At 42.7% G+C, this 22,698-nt stretch overlaps 1 long non-coding RNA gene across 1 annotated transcript; it reads right to left on the bottom strand.

Moving 5' to 3' along the window:
* Nucleotides 1–7,998: 7,998 nt before the first annotated feature.
* On the bottom strand, nucleotides 7,999–21,460 carry LOC102156784. The gene is made up of 3 exons (XR_005377353.1): nucleotides 21,213–21,460; nucleotides 16,671–16,890; nucleotides 7,999–10,213 (listed from the first exon to the last, which is right to left on the bottom strand). It is a non-coding gene; the product is annotated as an uncharacterized LOC102156784 (long non-coding RNA).
* Between the last annotated feature and the right edge of the window lie 1,238 nt (nucleotides 21,461–22,698).

Below are 22,698 nucleotides of genomic sequence, written 5' to 3'. Positions count from 1 at the left end.
GAACAAGGACTCTCTCCATAATTGCTATTGCGTGCTTGTTGTGATCCAGGCACACAATGAATATTTTATGTAAGTTAACTTGTTTAATTCTTGCTATAATACTGAGATAGTGACTATTATAATAATATCCATTATACAGATGAGTAAAACTGAGTTTCAAAGAAGTTAAATAACTTGCCTAAGGCCACATATCTTGACATTACTTAGACGTGGCTGTAAAACACTTTACTTAAGTGTTTTATTGAAGAATAAATCACATATAGTAAACTGTGACAGTCTTATGTGTACAGTGTAATGGATGTTTTTACATATGTAGATTGCCATGTAGCCACCATACAGATCAGCACCCCAGGAGTTTCTGTCACAGATGGTATGGTTTCAAGACTTTTAAAATACTAAATTCTTTACGGGGCACCTGGGTGGCTCAGTTAGTCAAGCATCCAACTTGGTTTCAGCTCAGGTCATGATCTCATGCATCTTGAGGTCAAGCCCCGCATCAGGCTCCATGCTCAGCAGGAGCCGTGCGTCATGCTCACTCTCAAATAAATAAATAAATAAATACATCTTTCAAAATATATTCAACTATTTTAAAAATAGTTTTTAAAATAAAACTTTCAAATATTGCAAAGCTATAAAAATCAAAGGGGCACCTGGGTGACTCAGTGGTTGAGCATCTGCTTTTGGTCATGATCCCGGAGTCCCAGGATCGAGTCCTGCATTGGGCTCCCCACAGGGAGCCTGCTTCTCCCTCTGCCTGTGTCTCTGTCTCTCTCAATAATAAACAAAGTCTTTAAAATAAAATCAAAATTTTCTCTCTTATGTTATGCCTTATTCCTCTACCCAGAGTTAGTCACTGTTAATGGGTGGAGTGTGTATCCTTCCAGACTTTTCTGTGCTATATTTTCACTACGTATGTGGATACACACACCTAATTTCTTGCATAAGCATGTTTTGTACATACTTGGTATATATATGCACATACATGCACAAACACCCGTTTATGCACATTTGTATAGCTTTTCTAATATGGTATAATTTCATAAATATATCCTGCAGCTTGCTATCTTTCCACTTAATAAAAAGCCCTGCCATTTAACATTTTTCAGCTCCTACAGATCGACCTGGAAAGAGGAGGAACACTGACTGCCATCGGTCATTTCTACTTGGGTGCAGAAGAAGTTTCTAAATGAAAATATCACTGCACAAGAAGGGAAGGAAGGTAGAGCAGACATTCCAGTTCTGTTCACTCCGTTCCACCTCACCTCCTTATAACCTTATTGCTAGAGATCGAAAGATAAAGCCTACATTTGCCAAACTCCCTTGCCCCTTGGGGGAACCAAGTGAATTTCAGGAGACATCTATAGTATCTGGAAGGCAGCAGCAACAAGATAGAGACTGTTTTCCTGCTTCTACATTCCTTCCTATGTCTCTGCAGTGAAAGGTGATCAGGGCAGATGGCAGTTTGCCGGCAGCTGTGACAGCAGAGGTCCCAGGCTCTCAGAGAGCAGGGCATGAGAAACCCATTTATCAGGAGGGGTCACAACCGAGGTGACATGTTCCTCAATCTAATGGTGTGGCAGTGGCTTCTGGACCTCAGATCATTACAGACTCTGGGTGGCCTGGGCCCTGGGTAGGGTGTGTGGTTTCCTGATCCTGGTCCCCGCAGCAGTTATTTAGGGAGATCTGTTCTGAAGATCCTTCTGGAAACAGCCTATTGCCTTTCTGCCATCCTGCCAATGACTTTCTAAGTGCCTCATTTCCTGTAGTAGATCCCTTTCTGTGCCAAGGGTGGACTTGGCAACTGCAGTGAAACCAGTACAGAATCAGAAAGAAAGGAGGAAGGACAAAGACCAGACAGTTCTACTTGGGGGCAACATCTCTGAATTATTCACATGCGTTAAGCATACGTGAAAATAAATTAATCATTTGAATTCATTAATTGTTAATGAAATGATTAATAACCAACCAAGGTTGACTTGAAACATTTATATTTGCCTTTAATATTGTGTTAGGACTGCTAATTTAATATAGATATTTCATGCCCCGGAAGTTCACATTGCTGTTGGGAAATAAGGAAGACACCCTGGGAATTGTGTGACATCCTCCTCTGGTGGCTCTTCTCACTGAGCATCTCCCTGGATGCAAGTGACCTAAGTCACCTCAGACTAAGTTCTAAGCTCAGTGGGACTGTAGGTAAATTTCCAACAAATGTGGTATCCCAGCATTCCAGGGGCCTTCCCAGCCAGCTCCGTTTTTTGTCCCTTTATTTTTTTTTTTAATATACATTTCTTTAATTTATTTATTTTGAGAGAGAGAGAGAGAGAGAGAGTGAGTGGGAGGAGAGGCAGAGGAGTGAGAGGGAGAGAGTGAGAATCTCAAGCAGACTCCCCACTGAGCATGGAGCTAACACAGAGCTGGATCTCATGACCCATGAGATCATTACCAGAGCCAAAATCAAAAGTTGAGTGCTCAACCAACGGAGCCACCCAGGTACCCCTACATTTCTTTAATTTTAAGAGGAAGTCAATCCTCACTAAAGCCCCTGTCTGCTGGGAATGTGCGAGACTTACCACCTGGCCCTCCTCCATCTCTGTTTCTTTTAGTCCCATCCAAAGCAGAAAAGGGGAAGAGAATTTGTTGGACCAAATCTGAAGATATTGTGAAGTGGGTTCTCCAGGATATGTCAACACATGTGATACCTAGAATGGCTTGAAGTGCTTTTGAAAACCTCTTGAGTCCATTTAAAGCTTCTGCAGCTTTCCAAAAGAGTGTTTTTCCCCTGTTTTAAGGCATGTGACCAAAAACAATTTTTCAAAAGAGGAGCCTTAGAAAGTTAATGGACTGTAAAGACAACAGAGCTGCTCTGCGTCAGGATTCTACATGTGCAGAATTCGTTTCACTGTGAATCTCATTTCCAGAGAGAAAGAAAGAGAGCAAGAGTGAGACCCTTAACTTTCTCTATCCAGGGTGCCATACTTTGAGCTATGGAATTTTTGAGCACTCTGTTTTCTGTACACTCTTTAAATCAGATGTAGACTTATTTCTGGCACTAGAATGAAGAAGCCCATCTTCTTACTGCACAGTAGCCAGAGTCATGCTTGAAGTCCAGTCTCTGTGGATCTTCTTTCCTTCCTAGATGATGACTAAGGCTTGGGCTTCCGCCTGTGCTTTGGCCCTGCCCTCACCCATTCTCTTGAGGGCCCTCTCTGAGACTGGAGGTGGAGGGACACAGTCTTCTCAGTCTTCCTCTTTGCTGTCCCTGAAGACAGGACTGTAGATCTTTTAGTGGTTTTACCCCCAATCTCACAACAGCTGAAAACAAAATAACTGGAAGGGTTGTCTTTGGCACCTTGGTCTCTGAACCATAGCTTCTAACTTTGCCATGACACGCTAATTAGAAGAGAAGCATCCTGCCCCCTGAGCATGGTACTCCCACCCACCCTCATTTTTTTCTACGTGGGGCTTTAAATGTAGACTCTGCCAGGTTTTATTCTATAAAGACCCTCGGGTCTGTCAAAAAGAAAATCACAGATCCCAAATCGCATCACTCATGCTAAGTCACCAAACTAGGACTTAATACCTAACCTAACTGCAATTTTAACCTCCTTCAGAGATGTAGTCTTAACTGTGAGTCAATCAGGAGTTTTCTGGTCAGCACCAACAAGGTAATCTGTCACATGGGCCCTCTCCATCCCCCAAAGGAAGATAAGGTGATCCGCCTTATAAGACCCCTGACCTTCTCTCTAAGGGAAGATGACCTTGTCTTTTCTTTTCTTTTGCTAATAACTCTCTTGCCCACCCCACCTTCCATTTTGCACAACTCCTTGAAACATCTCTCTACTCCTAAATCAGATGCTGCCTGATTCCTAAATCATTGAATAATGCCAGTTAGATCTTCAAATTCACTCAGTTGAATTTTATTTTTAACAGGTCTTAGCACCTTCCGTCATGACAGGTACCAAATATTCCAAATCGCTGCCTGTGTTTTGTACCAGAAATCCATTCCCTTTTGTTTAGTTTCTATTGACCAGGGTATTTTAAAAATAAGGCCTATAATTTAAAGCAGGGATTGGCAAACTACAACTCCCAGGCCAAATTTTGGCCATTGTCTATTTTTGTAAGATCCTCCAACTAATATGTGTGTGTGTGTGTGTGTGTGTGTGTATACCTAAATTATATGTATACCTAATATATAATACACATGCCTAAAAGATCTCATCTCCTGTGCTGCCTCCAATAATTTGGCTGTGGATGTTCGGAATGCCATATTAAGTTGTATTTGGGCTTGATCTGAATGAGATCGGTGATGGATTAGTAATGTCTGGGTCCAGTTTTGTCCCTGGAAGGGCCAACTCAATGGGCTGGACTCTGCCAGGGTAAACAGGACCTCCCATCTTCCTTTGTTCTGATGCTCTGCCTCCCTGCAATGCCTGCAAGCAGCCTTCTAGTCATTGCTTTGACTCTCCAGCTACCTTCATCCCGGGAAGGAATTGTCTTGGATGGAGAACTTGAGTACTCTGAATACCGAAGAGGCAACTCTTCCCTTGCAAATTAGTCAACTGGCATCTTTCTGACACAGGTACCAGTCTTTGATGGGTTGAGTTTGTCAGCAGAAGTGGAAAATGAACAAGGAGAATCCTGGATGTCCACACATGAGGATCAGACCAGAAGCCCACATTGTCCACATCAAGGGCAGACACCCTGGAGTGGGGGGTCCTGCCCAGACAACCAGTCTGCTCACCCACAAGCCTAGCTTGCTCCCCTCCCTCATTGCCGGGCTCTGTGAGCTGACACAGGTCAAAACCAAGTTAGCATCTGGTGGGAGGTTTCCTAATCCCCTCCTGCCACATTGTCTTTTGTTGCCCTGCTGTGTTAGCATCAGACTCTCAATTCCCCAGCTTTCCCCGTGTGCTGTACAGACTGGAAGACTGATGAATTCACTGGGCTGCAGAAAGCTCCACAGAGCTCTGGCTTCCTGGAGGACATTGAGTTGGCTCCCCATTTCCCTTAGTAATAATTGAATGTCAGGATAATAGATGAAGGGTAGAGAGAATGAGCCACAGGCTCACTTTTGGCAAGTGGGAAGAGCTTTGTGGAGGAGGGAAGGATTACGATTTTAAGGTTTCAAGAGTTTTAAAGTTTTAAGTTAGTTTGGTGTCTACTCTTCTCAACAGTTGGAGAGCATTTGGCAAGTAAAGAAAATGCAAGTACAGAGGCACCTGGGTGGCTCAGTGGGTTAAGAATCTGTCTTCACCTCAGGTCATGGTCCCAGGGTCCTGGGATTGAGCCCGAGTCTGCCCCCCTGCTCATCAGGGAGTCTGCTTCTCCCTCTTCCTCTACCCATCCCCCTTGTTCCTGCTGTCTATCTCAAATAAATACGTAAGAAAATGCAAGTACAGACTAATTTTTCAGTTATGTTTTCTAAATATTCTCTATATGGGAATTGGTATAGACCCTTTCAAGGATAGACCTCCATAACTGACCATAGGGTAACAAGAAAGAAAGAAAGAAAGAAAGAAAGAAAGAAAGAAAGAAAGAAAGAAAGAAAGAATTAATTCAGAAACAGAGGTTGAAGCACCTGCTTAGACATTTATTCATTATTATGATTCTAAGTAAAACACCCATACTTCTCCACAAATACTAAAAATATCTGTCCTATCCACATTACCTTATGGGATTTAAGTTATTTTTTTTTAAGATTTTATTTATTTATTTGAAAGAAAGAGAGAGAGAGAGCATGAGCAAAGCAGGAGGAAAGGCGCAGGGAGAGAGGAAGGGAGAAGTAGACTCTCCTCTGAGCACGGAGCCCGACTCAGGGCTCAATCCCAGGACTGGTGGGAGGTTTCCTAATTCAATTGGCTCAGGCGGGAATCATGACCCAAGCCAAAGGCAGACATTATTGACTGAGCCACCCAGGCTCCACCAGTTAATTTGATCTTTCTATCATGCATCTCTCTCCAGGTAAAGCATCTTTTTTTTTTTTTTTTTTTTTAAGGGAAATCACTCCTCCCCAACTCTCAGCCCACAGGTTTAGGTGAAAATGACCCTCCTTCACCCCTGGCCTTAGCCACCTTAGTGGTCAGATGATCCAGTACTGGCCAACCAATGTGTTCTATGGATCTACCAAGAGATTGTAGAGCAGGAACAATTTTTCTTCCACCCTCTTGGGGTCCCTGGCTGGGTCTGAAAGTGAAACTGTCAAAGATTAATAAGAAAAAGGCACATGTGTTATTAAAATTTTACATGTACTAGGGAGCCTTTCCAAGAGAATGAAGATCAGAGCAGAAAGCTTTTCTACCTGGTAGATAAAGAAACAAGAAGTCTGGAAAGAATTGACAAGACAGAGGGATTTGGGGTGGGGCAGTAAATGGTGAAGAAGTAACTAGGGAGGTAAGGGTGAATTTAACAAGTTTGTTTGCAGATCCCTCTGGTGCCCCATCGGAGCTGATAAGAGTCTGTCTCCAGTAAAAGTAGAATTTATTTCCTGCCTTCAGGCAGAAAGGGGAAGGGTTTTTTCCTACCGCTTCTTAATTGCCTCCCTCTCAAAATAATTTTTATGGCAAGAGGCATATTTTGAGGTTACATATTTTGGTTTCTTTCAAAGTTAGTCTATCAATGGGAATGGGATCCAAGCTGAGCCTAATTACTTAATTCTGGGACTCTCCTTGGACCACTTGGAAATGAAGAGCCCTATTTCCTATGGTATTGCTAGCCTTAAAAAGGATGTAAGCCCAAAGATGTTGTTGTCAATCTGCGAACTGTGTCAGTATAAAGGAGAGCAGAAATGTGCCATGAAGAAAAGGAGGGGTGAGCCATGATGATGCTAGAGTTCCTGAATCCAGCCTGCCTCTGAGAAAATTGATACAGGGAAACCAGGGAAGCCAGAAGGGGGAGCTCTCACTCCCTGCCGTTTAACCTCAATTACAGACCTGGACAGGAAGTGATGTACCTTGCATTCTCCACTGGAAGAAGTCTATACTGTCCTACCCCAGAAGGAGGAAGAAGGATTTTCCCCTTGCCTGGCAACACTTTGAACTCTCAATTTACCCGGTTATCCTATGTGTTTATAATGCCTCCCCTCCCCTCCTGACTCCCTTCTTTCCTCTATAATAGAATGGTCCTCTCCTCTGTTCTCTGGGATTGCCTGGAGTTTTGCCATAGCTTGCTTGTACCCAGTTGCAGTTCTCTGCTCTTTCAGAATAAATCCATTTTGCTGTTAAAATAACTGGCTGTTTTATTTTTAAGGTTAACACCTGCCATCAGACTTTTCTGTCGTGTGAGTCAACAAGTTCCCTTTTGTTCAGTCTCTTTAGTGATGGAGGACTTTTATCTATAAATGAGAAAGTCTACTGCAGTCAAGAGGTTATGTCAGCTTTAACTTTGATTTTGTCCCCATGGTATGTATCACTCATCCTCTTTGCCACCCCCATCAGAGTCCCAGCCACTATCATGCTTCCCCATGGTCTGCTCTTCAAAAGCAGCTAGTGACCTTTGCTTTTGCAAGTTTTTGTTTCCTTTGTTAAATTTACATTTTTAAATAGTACATGATTTACGAGAAGTTTGCAAAATGTGTAAAAGAATTTTTGCACACTCTTCTCCCAACTCCTCCAAACATTAACATCTCAATACATCACAGATGAAGTGCTACTACCAGGAAACGAACACTGATATGATACTATTAACTCACCTGCAGACCTTATTCAAATGTCACCATGTGTTGCACTGATGTCCTGTTCCTGGATGAAGTTCAAAGGCAGGATCACATGTTGCATTTAGCTGTCTGAAATGGCTGAAGGCTGTATTTGGCCCTGGAGCCATAGGACCCCAGTCGTAGAGGGAAGCTTTGAAAACATGTCAGTTAATTTCATGTCTCTGATCAAACCTCCTCCTCCTCCTGCCATCCTGCTGTTTGGTGTTCTGGTTCACTAAGAGAAAAAGCTTGAGTCCTATATTAGTTAAGGTTTTCTAGAGAAGCAAAACCACAGAGCCAGTAAGGGAGAGAAAAAGATTTATTCTAAGGAATTGACTTGCGTGATTACAGAGGCTGGCAACATCAAAATCTACAGGGTGGATCATCATGCTAAAGACCCAAGGAAGAGCTATTACAGTCGCTCAAATCCAAAGGCCATTTGCTGGCAGAGCTGCTCGTTGCTCAAGGAAGTCAGTCTTTTGTTCTGTTAAGGCCTTCAACTAATTGAATGAGGATCACCTACATTGTGAGACACAATCTGTTTTTCTCAAAATCCAGCAATTTAAATGTAAATCTTATCCAAAAACACTCTCACAGAAACATCCAGAATAATGTTTGACCAAATATCTGGTCACTGTGGTCCTGTCAAATTGATGCATAAAATTGACCATCACAAGTCCTTATCAGAGCCAGAAGGCCCCTGTGATCAGCCATCATTCTCTAATCTTGCTTCCCACTACTCACCTGGTTGGCAACTGTGCTTAGTCTAGACTAGTGGTTGTCAAACTTTCTTCTGCAGCAGAGTCACTGGGAGGGTTTTTAATACAGATTTCTGGGCCTCAGAGTTTCCAATTCAGTAGGTCTGAGGTGGAGCCCCAAAATTTGTAAGTCTAAAAATGTCGTAGGTGGTGAGGACCACTGTCCTAGACATAGTATCCTTTTGACATTTCTCAACTAATAAAGCATTCTTGCAATCCAAGGGCCTTCATACCGGATGCTCTTTCTGCCAAAAAGACTCCTTCCCTGGGTATTTGCATGCAATTGGGTATTGATAAATACTTAATAGCTGACCGAAAAAAAAGTCACGATTCATAGCATTTACTGATCTGTGGTGTACAAATCCACGGTGGTTGATTTTAAGCTTCCAACATGACGTCATTGAACAGGAAGTTGAGAAGAGCTGTGCCCGATCAGTTCCTGGGAGCCTATATGAGCTGGCTCAGTGTGCCAGTGTTTGGTGACTTCTTCATGTTTTTGCTCAACGTCACCTCCTCTGAGAGGGCTTCCCTGATCACCAGGTAAAATAGTATAGCCATGCCTCAAGCATTCTTCTTGTCTTATTTTGGTTCATTGAATTTATTTCCACTTATGATGGATTTCTATTTTTAAGCTTTCATTGTCCCCTCCTAAGTCATAATCTTTAAGAAAGCAGAATTTTGTTTCATTCTATGCTGCATCTCCAGGCATAGAAGGATGCCTCAAACAGAATAGGTGATCAATAACTTTTTGCTGAAACTATGACTAAATGAATGAAGAAATGAACTTATGTATATGTTTGCTCATTGTCTGTTTTCCTCACCACCCTACTGGAAGATAATTCTACCTTGAATTTTGTTTACCATGTGTCCACATCCATACGTAGCAAACACAAAATAAATAATCCGCCAAGTTGTGCTGAGCATAACATGGGAAGGTGTGTTTTAAAATGGTAGGGAACTGAGAATTTTTGATACAAATGTAAAAGGAGCTTTATACCTACTTGGCCCCTAAACATGTAAGGAAAAGCTCTGGCCCCAGTAGGGAGTGAGTAGACACAGATGAGATCTTGAAATGACTCTCCCACTTAGAATCCCCATAACAAGGGGAAGTAATGAACACTGTAAATTGAATCTTTGTTTTAGGGCCTGTTCCTGGGAGAAACTGAGGAAGAACAGGGCTTAGAGCTTACAGCTGGGGAAGCTAAAATGTTCACACAAGTTTTGAGAGCACAAAATTGACAAGGATAAATTCCTCCAAAGAAGTTCATGTAGCAACTCTCTGTAGGGAAACCCAATCAATGAGGACAGAAGTTCACAAAGTGTTCCCAGGGTCAAGAGCAGATACCCAGTTCCCTCTACCCCTGTATAATTTGCCTTGTCAGATGGTGTCCCTGAAAAGGCGAAGCAGTGCAGGGAACCTGGTGGGTATGAGCCCAAGAAATATGGGCAGCTCATCTGCATATCTTTTAGTGACCTTCTGGAATGACAGCCAAGCCACCAACGTTTCCCTGTTTGCAAATGATAGAGATCTCATTTCTGAGGACGTTGGGATTGATGTGGCAGCCGCAGTGCCATTAGACCTGGAAGATGCTCTGTTCTCATTACTGTCTCCTGGCAACATAGTGCCAGATGCTGCCATGAATATTAATGATCCTCTTTCACGTAACCTTTCGCGCCTTCCTCCAGCGTCTCCGGGCTGCAGCCAGGGATCGCTGCTATCTGCTTCTGCGGTCTCCATCTCAACAAATCTTTCCTTCTTCTCTTCCTGTTTGAGAAAAGAATTATTAATGAGATTTTTATCTAAGGAGAGGGTTTCTACTTCTCTATGGTGATGCTCACTTTCCAAGCCATATCCCATTTTCTAAGAAAGATAATGGCACTCCCATTGTGCAGGAGCTTGTCTGTGATCGCTTTCACTGGCTTTATCTTGCTAGGTGGAATACATAATTTGTCTAATATCTCTGCTACTCTGTGCGTGGAGTTGAAAAATAAACATGGAAAACTAATCAACATGGAATGAGGGAAAGGCGGGAAGTCATTTAGTGCTAAAATCTCAGTGAGTTTCCTAGTTCTTATCAGGTCCAGCAACTTCAGAACTGTTGTAGTGTGTGTCATAGCAGTGGTCACTCCAAGCTCACCCATCTGACTACCTTTGGTTTTTCGTGCTAAGAGGCAAACACTTGAAAAGGTAAGGCATCTTGGATTGCTCTAAGTGAGACTGTTTCCTGCCTTTAGCTCTTTGCTTTGTTTTGTTACAGAACCCTGGGCATATTGCTCCATCTTGCTCAGCCTGTTTCATAGCCATAAAATGTAGCTAAAGGCCCCAACCTCCCTGGGTTGTCAGTAAGTTAAATGACATACGACACGTGAAATGCTGGGCCCAGTGTCTGGTGATAGTAAGGATTCAGGAAATGGTAGCTGGTTGTACAGTAGATTGCTTAAATAATGGCCCTTAACGAAACATGCCTCTTGGAATCAACACCACTCAGAATGATTCTGGAGTTGGCTACCTCACTTGCTTTCACCAATGGGATATCAGCTAATGCGAGGGAAGTAGAGGCTTGGTAAGTGCGAGTGCACTGGTGCTTCCCTCTGGGAATGCTGCCTCTACCACATGAAGAAGCCCAGCCTAGCCCTCTGGAGAGTGAAGGAGCCTCTGAAGAGAGGCTCAGCCAACCCTGAAGCTGAGTGCAGCTGCATGAATGAGTACAAGCTCAGGGCAGAGAAAGCACAAAGATAGCCATGGGATTTTGAGATAAAATTTTTTTTTACTTAAATTGCTAATTTTAGAATCATCTGTTTTGTAGTAGAGGTTAATTGATGCACTTATGGCTGTTTTTTTTTTTTTTTTCATAGCTGCTGTCTTGCTTCAACCACACAATAATCTCACGAGGTGGGTAATATTATCTTCCACTTTACTGATGATGAAGTGAAGGTTCTAGGCCACCAGGTAGATGCCACCTTCCTTGTCCAGATCCTTAAGTTCGCTGCTGAGGTATAAGAATATATAAGCAGTGCTCCTAGGTGAAACAAAATCTTTTAACCTAGTTGGAATTGTGTATTGGATCTCTTGGTATCCGTTGGGTTTCCTAACATACAGTCAAGAAAGCGTTAGGTAATGAGTTTATAATCCAAACCAGCTCTCCTCTCCAGCCCTAAGGAAGGAAGCTGGCAATAGTTGCTCATCTAACATTGCTGGTATCCATTGATGGCATCGCCCTCTAGCTTGACAGAGAAGTAGAAGCTTCTGGAAGTTGCTGTTCCTAAAAGCTTAGATGCAAAGCAATAACTTAGATGCAGGGCATCTTTCTGAGGTCTCCTCACCCCTCTGACTTTGTCTCTCAGTGGAGTAAGTTACTACACATCCCAAATGGTTCCTGAATTTCCATCATTAGAAACAAATCCTTTAGTTTAAGCTTTGTAGTCTTTAATACTCTCTCAGAAAATTCAAATACCCCCAAAGGACAACTCATCAATCCAGTGACTTCCTCACTGTGAAGTAAGTGAAGGAAGTGAAGTGACTCACATACAACAGACTTCTGTTTGTGGGCAGCCAGTGTTGATGCATTGATCTAGGGCAATGCTGTCCTACAGAAATATAAAGTGAGGCACAGATGTAATTTTAAATTTTCTTGCAGCTACAGTAAAAAGAAACAAGTAGAATGAATTAAAATTTTTTTTATCTAGGGGCACCTGGGTGGTTCAGTTATTGAGCATCTGCCTTTGGCTCAGATCGTGATCCTGGGGTCCTGGGATCGAGTCCTGCATCGGGCTCCCCACAGGGAAACTGCTTCTCCCTCTGCCTATGTCTCTGCTTCTCTCTGTGTGTCTCTCATGAATAAAAAAAATCTTATTTTTTTATTCCAACCCAATCCAATCTCTTTTTATTGCAATGTATATCTATATCAATATGAAAATTTTATGAATGAGATATTTTACCTAATTTTTCTTACCAAGCCTTCAAATCTTGTGTGTGTTTTAGACTTATAACAGGTATTAATTCTGTCTCACTACTTTTCCACTGTTCAGTAGCCACACAAGGTTAATGGCCACTGTGTTGACAGCACAGGATTAGAGAGCCAGCTTACTAGACCATAAAGTGGGGGCAGTAAACTGACCTCACGGTGTGCTGTGTACATTAAATACAGTCACATGGGAAAATTCTGTTGTCCCAAAAGTGTGTAGTTTAAAGCATAACTAACTTCAAAAGTATCAATGCTATAATCTACAAAAAAACCACAAAAAACAAAAAACAAAAACAAAAACAAAAACAAAACCCTTTGACAGTTCGGTTAAGTTTACATTTATTTGCTTTCACAAATTTTGCATTATACATCTTAAATTGAAATTTCTTAAATGCAGCAGTTTCTGGGTATTGCTCCTCAGGCCAGTGGATCTATAACAGGGGCCTTCTTGTTTGGCAATGTCATCACCTGATGTAGCTGCATTAGGGCTGTTTCTGTGTGTGTGTGTGTGGGGGGGGGTCCCATCAAAACAATCCTGTATGTGATGAAGCCTCTGTTATTAGATATTCACTGAACAGCAGTTGATAACATTTACAATGTTTGAAAGTTGACTCCAATACATAACACAGGACAGTGGTTATGTTAAATTTAGTAAGAACATATTACCATTTGAAAATTTTAATAATTAACATTTCTCTTTTTTTTCTTTTTAAAGAAGGAGTAAGGGAGGGCCAGAGAGAGAATCTTAAGCAGGCTCCAAAACCAGTGTGGAGCCTGATATGGGGCTTGATCTCACCACCCTGAGATCATGACCTGAGACAAAATCAAGAGTTGGATGTTTAACAGACTGAGCCACCCAGGTGTCCCTCTTTTTTTTTTTTCTAAGTAGGCTCCATGCCCAATGTGGACTTTGAACTCACAACCCTTAGATCAAGAGTCACATGCTTTACAGACTGAGCCAAACAGGTACCCCAATAATTAAGCTTGCAAATGCTATTTGTCCTAAATTTATAGCATTTGTACTTCCAAAGCAATTAATGCTTAACTGGCACTAGCCATCTGGACACCCTGGATTTATATCATTCACCACCAAGGTGATAAGAATTGCTATCCCCCAATCAATGCTAGCCTGTCTTCACAGAATTATGCCCCAAATGGCTGAGACATTATTATGCCAGCTCTGAGAGTCAAGAAATCTGTGGTGGTAGACAGTTCTTCCATGGCCTAGAAAAATCTTCACTGCAATTTGTTCGTGAGAATTAAGACATTTACCTCCTTCCCGGCCTCCTTCCCTCCCCCCCGCCCCCGCACTCTGAAATAACTAGAATACTTTGCACTTTTCTGGAGGTTTTGAAGGGAAAAGACCCTGCAACAATGCACAGATCCTGGGTATTATCAATAAACTACCATATCTTGATGAAGCACAGTAGTCGAATTGGTAATAGGGAAAAACTTGCCAGGAATGTCTGAATAACTTGGTTTCAATATGAGCAGAAACCATGCCTTTGAGGGCTATGGCTAAAATTTGTAATAGTCTATTTGGCCATCTTTATGTTTATTAAGGAAAAGTGTCCCTTCCTCTAGGGGGGAATTGTCCTGCCCCAGGGTACATGGCTTGGTGAGTGGAATATGGCTGGATATTAGCACCAACTCAACAACTTAATTGAGCATCTTTGTAGACAACCTGTACATCTGTACATGGTAACCCCAGCTGTTGTCCATTCACATTGCCTCTAAAGAGAAATAATGCGAATGGGGCAGTAATTTAGCTGGCTCATGGACCAATTTGGATAGGCTATGGTTCATTATCATGCCTTTAAAAATTAATCAAATACAATACTTGCCTTTTAAGAACAGGAAAAACGGTGGGGGTGGGAGACTGAATGTCCTTAATATTATTTAGAAACGATCAAACTCAACTTCTAACTTCCAACATGCCACTAAAAGACATTCCATTTCATTAATATTTTATGCCTTCTCCCTAGAGCAGTTGAATATATCACATGTCACAAGACCAAATTTCACTTATTCCCAATAATTTAAAACTAGCATCTGAGCCAAGAGTACCCAGAAAAAAAAAGAATGATTTCTTACCACTGTCTAAATGAATTGCACTGTTCCCAAGTGAGGCTATGGCCCTTCAGACCAGAAGAATACACACATTTATGCAACAAGTAAAGAAACAGCACTGGAATTATGTCTAGTTCATTTTCTCTGGCTTTGATTAGAGATTAAACAATTCCCAAAGAATGGTAAAAACAAGAGAAAATATACATTCCCCATGTGTTAGAGCAGATGGTGTATGGAAACTCAATGAACTGATAATAAAAATACATACCATAGTATTGACACTTATTGGTGTAAAGAGAGTTTTGAAAATCTAATTGGGCTTGATGATGGAGAGGCAATCACTTGGCTTTATTATTCTAACTGAAAATGGAAAGAGAACCTGTTTCCTTGTTTCAGATAGAATTTTAGAACTACTCAGACACTTCCTATAATTGCACTGTTACTTTTGGTGAAAACGACAGGTCAGGAAATTTTAATTTTCTTATGTCATTTCTGGAATAGTAAACACCATCTTTCCTCTCTCTCTGTTAAGTACACACACGAACACACATTCTTTGGGCTGTCATAATTTAATATAACAGTTAGTTCCTTTCAGCCTAATTCTTTCCTTCACATCCTGTGGTCAATATCTGAACTCATCCAAAGAACTGAGGAAAGACAGAGCTGCCCTTTTATCTAATGTTGCTGTCAGGAATTCAGGAGAGCTCCAATTTTAGCTGTACTATTGGTGCCCTGCTTATGTCCTGTTGCATTCACCATTCCAATACCAGTTGAGCGCATTCTTCTGCAAGATTGCTACTCTTTACCTTACGGTTTTCTCTCAGCCTCTCTCAAGATCTCTCAAGATCAAGCCCACCAGTTAATACCATCAGGTGTATCCTTTCATCACTGATGAACGAGTTGGAGAATAAATACCCCATCTCTTTCATTCCTTGGATGGAACAACTTTGAGGCATACTCTAGACTGCCTTTTCTCCTAGAGGCCCACAGAGAAGGGCTAGATACAATGTAGGATACCTAGTTAAACATGAATTGCAGATGAATAATGAAAAAATATTTTAGTTTAAATATATCCTAAAAATTGCATGGGAGACTTCTACTAAAAAAATCATTTGAGGCACCTGGGTCATTCAGTGTTTGAGGTCTTGATCCAGGGTCCTGGGATCGAGTCCTGCATTGGGCTCTCCAAAGGGAGCCTGCTTCTCTGCCTCTCTCTGTGTGTCTCTCATGAATAAATAAATAAAATCTTTGAAAATAACTAAATCAAGAGACCAATCTTTTACCACTCCCTCAACCCCCAGTATTCAGTCATTGACTGTGGTCTATCCAGATGAGTGCAAGGTGTGACAAGATGCCAGCAACATCTACAACACCTCCCAAACAGCTGGCCCTCATGTCAATAAACATGTTTCACTATTTATTTCTGAGCAACATGAATTGAAAATACTAACAGTAAAATCCTTAATGGCTCCTAATTCCTCAAGGTTAATCATTCCTCTAAGCACTAAATTCTATGACACTTTTGGAAGCTGGAACTGCAACTTACTTGCAATACTTCACACATAATAAAGGGTCAATAAATATTTGTTGAATTGAATTGCACATAGAAGCATACCTAATATATCAATAATATAAACATTAATAAAAAGCATACTTTTGTTTAGTATCCTCTACTAATAAACTAAACTAGGAATTCTATTAGATGATTAATTTTTAAAATTTGATGAACAAAAAAGCACTGCTATTGTGTTTCAAACTACCCTGGAATTAGTCCCAATCTTGTGAGATCCTTAGTGAATTAATAAAATACAGGAACTGAGAGTCCTGCTTAGTGTCATTGAAATACAGACAGCGGCTAAGACTTGGAAGTTGAATAATAGTGTGAAAGATCTGCCTTTCCCAAAATATTTTCTCTTGGTGCTCTTTCCTTTCTGTGTAGACAGCTATGTTAAGAAAATGCATAGCATTGCTGGAACCCTGGGTGAGAGTCAGAAGGCCCACTTGTCAAAGTTGCCATTGTCTAGATTCCTAGATGTTTCCTCTCCCAAAGAAGCCACCCAACCCAACTGACACTGCTCCTTAGCACCAAATCTTCAGGAGATTGGAACCAAAAGAAGAGACAATGGATGGGATACTGGAGCACCAAGTGATGATACATTCAGTTTGGACTGGAGTAATGCAACCTACCTCTGTAGGGGTACTTGCAGAGGGCCTGGTGCTTGTACAGGACACATTTGATTTAACAGAGCTCAGTCAACAGTGGATCAAGTCAGCCATGAAAGAGAATCATCAGAACCCAAGCATGGCAACCATAGCAGAAACAGGTATACTGTGCCCTTGAGTCTTTAAGTGGCCTTGTGTGAAGACAAGCTTGATCCTCGAGGCAATTAGCCTGCCATCTTAGGGACTGGAGGAATAGAAGCAGGTTTTTAGGAAAGATTTCTTCTTCAAAGGAAAAGGTCTAGAATATTTAATGTCATATAAGGTTAGGGGATGCATACATTCAACTAAATCCTGGGCACCCAGGTAGTAGACAAGCTTGGAATTCTTGGAGTTATGGGAGGTGGGTGATGGCAGTGGGTAAGGACTGGACAGCAATGTAGGAGCAGAGATAAGGGATCATTAAAGAGAAAACCAATGGTCAACTATTTTGGAAAATTATTTGGTAGTGTCTATAAACATTAAGCACTCTATTACTCAGCAATTCTACTCCTTTGTATATGCCCAACAGAAATGTGTCCATGCTTTCAGGAATGATCCTTGCAGCATTATTTGTGATAGCCCCAACCTGAAACAACCCAGATGTTCAATAGTAGAACAGATAGCTGTGGAATATTCATGTAATAGAATACTACACATCAACAGAAATCTGCAATTATGGGCAACAACATGGATGCATCTCAAAAGCATAATACTTTGTGAAGAATTCAGGCACCAAAAAAGCACATATTTTATTATTCCATTTGTATAACATACAAAGGCAGGCAAAAGTTCTGACCCGGGGTGGCTGGGTGGTTCAGTCAGTTATGTGTCCAATTCCTGATTGGTCTTGATCTCAGAGTCATGAGATCTAGCCCCATGTCAGGCTCCAGGCTCAGCAGGGAGTCTGCTTGAGATTTTCTCTCTCCCTCTCCCGCTGCCCCTCCCCACATATACTCTTTCTCTGTCTCTCTCAAATAAATAAGTAAATAAACCTTTTTCTTTTTTTAAGTGCTGACTTTAACAGGGGGACATGTTGTGATGAAAAGTGGACACCCGTGTGCCGCTGATGGGCCCATGATGTCTTATTTCTTGATTTGGGTTTTGGTGACTTTGTTACATTGGTGAGTTCAGTTTGTGAAAATTCATGAAGCTGTACACTTAAGATTTCTTCTCTATGTACATTATTCTTCAACAAAACATTAACTATCATTTAAAAAAGGAAAACTATTAAAAACTATTGAGTCATCAGCTGGGGTGCTAGTGAGTCAGAGTCATATGACAGAAATCACTTAGTTACTTTAGGATCCTGGGGCTATCAGGAGATTTTTCTAGAAAAGGGTGGTGTGCCTCCTACTCAAACCCACTACTTCTCCATTTTCCCTTCTTCCTTTAGTCTTAAAGTCAAATTCTCAAAGCAATCACTTAGGATAACCATACTTTTTGCCTGGCTGGTTTGGGTCCTGCCTTCTGACCTGCATATAATTGGCTGTCAAATTTCCATGTGAGTGATAGAAGGAGCTCTTAAAATTCTCAGAATAACCTGTCCCTCCATCTGGGGCATAGTTCCTCTTCCCTTTCATCCCAACATTCATCAGCATTAGTAACAATGGCAAGTTCATGGCTTAGCTCCCTTAACTTTCCCCACTGCCTACCTTCTGATGGCAATGCTAGCAAGCAGTGAAGTGGTCAAAAAGTGGCAGAGTGGAGACAGAAGCCAAGGTGCTGAATAACGATCCTTTGAATAGCAAGACCTAACCAAGCCATGGGCTTCCTGGGCAGACTGCAGGGGAGGATGGGCTCCTCTTGACTGGAAGCATAGATGTCAATCCATGGGAAAACACAATAGGACCCTTTGGCCTTGGCAGGGCTGTAAGAGCTCCAGTTTCCCTTGAATAAACTCTTCTTGAGCACCATCTCCAGTGTATTTCCACAAATCTGTTTCTTTAGAGTGCTCGGAATTCATTCCTTTTTCATTGTCCTGCTGCTCGAAGCAACTAGGGACCCAAGGGATCCACCTTCTCAATGTAAAAATAAACACAATTCTTTCTGGACCAGCTGAGCCAGAGGAAAGTGGAGCCAAAAAATGAATAAGACACTAGGCTAAAGCAAATCAAATTTCTGTGAGTCCTCTGTCACACTCCTCTCTCTCTGCCTGGTTGAGCAAGTGGATGGACGTATCATATCTTCTTTCCTTAACTAACAATAGTTGGTCTCCTTATTCTTACTTATAATGCATTTTCTTATAGTTCTGCTTTCAAAGGCTTTTCTGTGCAAAATCAATGTCCCTATCCCTCACCTATAGGGATCCCTCACCTTCAGGCTTTCTCTATCTATCTTCCCAGTATCCCTGTGAATCTCAATAGTGATATCATACACATTTGCACTCAAAGGGCTCATGACTAATGATGTTATAAATGATTGCAGTCCCAGGGTCGCCTCCAGCATCCCGGCCACTGCCAGTTGCTATTAATAATGGTTCTTGACCCTCCAGCGTTATTCCAGGCCACTCTAATAATTCAGAGGTTTTGGACAGAGGCTACTAGAGATACGCTGCCAGCCACCACTTGGATTCAGACCTCAGCCAAGCTCTGAGCACCCTACATGGGAGTTAATTCCTCTTCTCCATAAATATTGCCTGAGGACTGGCCTCACCTTCTTATTTGCTCCTTCAGTATCTCGGAAGCTGAATCTTCAGGTGAGGCACATCTAGTCCCTGAGCCAGTTCTGATCAAGGCCAAACAGGCTGTTGGCCACCATGTTCTACCAGGAGCATGTGATTGGTTTTGGTGTCTTGGCCAAGTGTAGCTAGCTGAAGGTGGCCTGGTGCCCCAGTGTGGAGTACACCGTGACACCATGGAGCAGTGAACCAGACATCCAGGGCCAATTTTAAACTACCATACTTGAAGCTATTTATCAAGTACCACCTAGATATTTAAGTCTACATAGTACAAGGAGGGTCAAAATGAAATTATGATCATTTTGAAGAAGAGTTCATTTTACTGAAAGATAAAACAAGCTATTGACTCTTAGCTTTTGTGTGTATGTATTATTTTAGTAATTTCAGCAGCAAACACAGAGGAAAAAGTCAATTTTATCTTTTCTTTTTTTCCTTTTCCAAAAGACAGGCAGGGATGTTGGCTTATTAAAACAATGTCAGTGGGCTTATTAAGAATAATATCAGTTGGGTCTCCAAGTCACCAAGATAAGCATGCTCTTAACAATTTTAAAGCACATCTATTGCTTCTTTACATTTGGTATATTGGATTAATTGATTTTGTAATGTTTCATGAATAGGTTGTCTTTTTCCAAACTTTACTGTCTTTTTATCTAAACAGAATAGCAATATTTAGTGAGATGTTAAAAGGAGAATCTTTGTTGTGAGTTTCTATCAAGGCCTCCACAGGTTTAAAACAAAACAAAACAGATGCCAAATTCTCCGACATTTTGTAGTGAGATTCTAGGTCATCTATGCCAAAGTCCTGATTGGTGATGCAGCCAACACCTACCTCTTGGGTATAAAAGTGATGTTGTATTTCCCCCCTGTCATCTTTTACCAAGATTGGTGAGAAGAGCAGGAGAGGAGAAGGTAGTTGCTTACTCTCATCTCCAGCCTAGGAGGAGGACATGGAGAGGATCCTATGAAAGCTTGACATTTGTCTTGTGGAGACTGAGGGCAGTAAATATATAAACTATGACTTCAAAGCCCCCAGCTTTGTCAATACCCACATGTGAGGGCTGCTCACATTATAGATGGGCAACTGTAAAATGTCATCAGTAACCTATTACAGTTGCTGGTTTATAAAATCCATGAAGCCTATGGCCAGTTTGGGAAATTGGGTAGCAGAACCAACATCTGTACTAATCATAGCTATGGTCAGTATAGATTAGGGTTGGCTTATTTGCATGTAGTCAATTGTGGTTAAGTGTCCGAGCAAGGAAGACCTTTGAGGGAACCAATCACAGAGAAGATGTTCCTCATAAAGGTAATAAGAATAATTGGTATTCACTTGTGAAGTATATAACTTGATTGCTACACCACAGAGAAACACAACTATACTTCAATAAATACTTTTAAAAAGAGCCACGGGTATTTATAGCTCGATGGCACTTATAGTGAGGTACAGGGGCATGTGCTGTCTGCTTAATTAATACTGGGTGGGTGACTTGCTGGCCAGAGCCCTGGACTTCACTGGTACAAGAGCCCTTGTATGAGATCCAGTCCTCAGTGATGGGCCCTCCAGACAGCAGGGAGGGAGGAAGCATCTGTACCTGCAGGGTCACTGATGGCCCTTCCCCTTCATGGGATCTCTTAGAGAGTAAGACATTGTGGCTCCTACCCCTACTTAAAAGAAACATTTGCATGAATTAACAGGGAAAACTTAGTCCAGAGAGATTAAATTCTTTATATGTTGAATGATATTATAACAATCCATACTGATTTGAAAAGGTCACCTGTGGCCAGTAACCACTCACTATGTCAAAGTTGGTGGAAAGACTAACTGTCCACCAATTCCTCAAATGTCTTACCCGTGCAGTTGTGACAGAGATGCCACACGACCCTCCCGGAGAAGACTGGAGGCTGCAGGTGGAAGGGGAAGCTTTCTGCCTCACAGGATTAATCTAGTGGTTGCCTTGAGAGACAAAGGAGCACAGTTGGGTAGAGCTTCCTCATTTTGTAAGAAGATTGTTCACATTTTAAACCAAGGAGTAGAAATGTGGCAGGTGAGAAATTTTCTCTCCTGCTCCCATCTTGAGCTGTGGCACGTGCCCCACCTCCCTGCTGGGACCGAAGCCTGTCCCCAGAAGGTCTTGGGAAAGCGATGTAAGCAAACCGGACTACGACCACACACTGGGGCTCCGGAAAACAGAGACTGACCCGGCGGCGGGACATTTCATCTCCATGTGGGGCGGGGCCGGCGGGATCGGGGCATCGGGAGGCCCCGCCAGGTGGCGCGGACCCTGCATCTGTGCCCCCCTTGGAACTCGCCCCCCACCGCGGACCGCCGAGGACACGTCCTGTGCTTTCTGTGGGTCAGACTGTGTCCCATAGAAGTGTCTGCCCTGGGTCGCAAGTGCAAAATGCCTTGATTCTATTCAAACCTCGTCCTAACCTTCTGGATTCATCAGCCCAGGCATTATGGCACTGGGGCATTATTAGTGCCATTTTGTAGAAAGGAAACGGCAGGCCAGGGACGTGGAGAGACCCATAGCCTGCGAGGAAGGTGCAGGCCTGTGGGAGCCCAGTGGAATGAGAAAATAAGAATAACCATGGGAGTGAGGATTTAAGCAGCAGCCCCCTGTTAGTCAGTGAGGGGAGGTGAAGGAGGCCAACTCTCCCTTCCCTTTCTCCCCCCACCCCCTTCGGCCCTCTAGGTCCTTTGGCCCCTCTACCCCGCTCCCCAGGGCCCCATTTCTTATGTCTCCATGGTTTTAGCCCAGCTCAACATCATAACACTTTTTTCCTTTTTTAATGTGAGCATCAGGGCAGCCCGGGTGGCGCAGGGGTTTAGCACCGCCTGCAGCCCGGGGTGTGATCCTGGAGACCTGGGATCGAGTCCCCATCGGGCTCCCAGTGCATGGAGCCTGCTTCTCCCTCTGCCTGTGTCTCTGCCTCTCTCTCTCTCTGTGTGTGTCTCTCATGAATAAATAAACAAAATCTTTAAAAAAAAAAATGTGAGCATCAGAGAGAAGCATATAGTGTCAGGTTTAGTCAAAAGTACCCCCAGGGGGCCATTGAGCCAGGTGGTGAGAAGAGAGAGGCTCCCCAGCAGCGGGGGCCTCCATCTCCTCCTCCTCCTCCTTCCAGGTTTCTCCTGGAAACTTCTGTGTCCGCACCAGAGGTCGGGCCTAATCCGGTGGGAAGTGAAATGCGGGCAAGGCGGGGAGCGGAGCGCCCGCGGGCCCTCTCGGGGGCAGGGCGAGGGGAGCGTCCGGGCGGGGCGGGGCGAGGCGCCGGGCCTATTCCTGGGGTGTCGGCCGGTCACGTGGGGTCCGGGTTCGGCGCGCCCTGGCT

This window comes from Canis lupus, chromosome 24 (genome assembly GCF_011100685.1).
Source record: "Canis lupus familiaris isolate Mischka breed German Shepherd chromosome 24, alternate assembly UU_Cfam_GSD_1.0, whole genome shotgun sequence".
Lineage (NCBI taxonomy): Eukaryota > Metazoa > Chordata > Mammalia > Carnivora > Canidae > Canis > Canis lupus.
This window is presented reverse-complemented; position numbering and strand designations above follow the sequence as displayed.